This window comes from Fulmarus glacialis, unplaced genomic scaffold (genome assembly GCF_000690835.1).
Source record: "Fulmarus glacialis isolate BGI_N327 unplaced genomic scaffold, ASM69083v1 scaffold1755, whole genome shotgun sequence".
NCBI classification, from domain to species: Eukaryota; Metazoa; Chordata; class Aves; order Procellariiformes; family Procellariidae; genus Fulmarus; species Fulmarus glacialis.
In genome coordinates, this window is record NW_009212213.1 from 1,119 (window position 1) to 1,861 (window position 743).

The following is a 743-nucleotide window of genomic DNA, read 5'->3' on the forward strand; positions in this document are numbered from 1 at the left end:
TGGGGAAAGGAGACATCGCGTAAGGATAACTCACGTTGGAAGGGAGCAGGCAGATTTAATTATACTGACCTCAGATGCAGCTTCTTTAGGTTTAGCCTAAGGGTTGGTTTTGGTTTTTTTGTTTGTTTGTTTTTTTCCCCCCATCCCTTTCTAACTTGGCCACCACAGCTGTCAGGAGAGTCCAAGAACGGTGTTGTGCTGGGTAATGGGAAATGCCAAGGGTGCTGGGGGAGCGTCGTATGGATACCAGCCAAAGAATCGGGCCCGGCCGCACCTGAGCTGGCTCTGAGGTGGGCTGTTTGGTATCTCCATACCTTCTTCCACACTTGGCAGAGCTCATCAGCTTCGACGTGGGCCCTTTTTCTGCCCCATTAGAGGCTGGGGTGCAGGGGCAGGGGGGGCAGGTTTCTGTTGCACAGAGTTTCCCTCTGTTGTTCATCATTCATCAGCCAGAGATGCCATCCCAGCCTGTTCCCCTCACCTGTCCCTCGGGTGGGTGGTTCTTTTGCTAGTTTAATGTGGCTTCCTACCATGCTTTGGGCCTGTGGTCCACCTAAACTTCTGCTAGCCCCTTGCTGCAGCATCCATGTGCCATGGTCTCTCCAATCTGCTGCCCAGGTCCCTTGTCCTCACATCAGTGGGGTTTCTTCTAGCTGTACCCAAGCCAGAACCTCCTCCCAGCAGTGCCCAAGCCTTGGTCCCTCACACCGGCTCGCCTGGCCATCAGCCCCACCCCGTCCCTG

The 743-nt window shown here is 54.9% G+C and overlaps 1 protein-coding gene across 1 annotated transcript in view; it reads right to left on the minus strand.

Moving 5' to 3' along the window:
- Positions 1–743, minus strand: part of SIGLEC15 (sialic acid binding Ig-like lectin 15) — a gene marked incomplete at its 3' end in the record, with an annotated part of 7,269 nt that overhangs the window by 650 nt on the left and 5,876 nt on the right. The gene's annotated exons all lie outside the window — the stretch shown is intronic.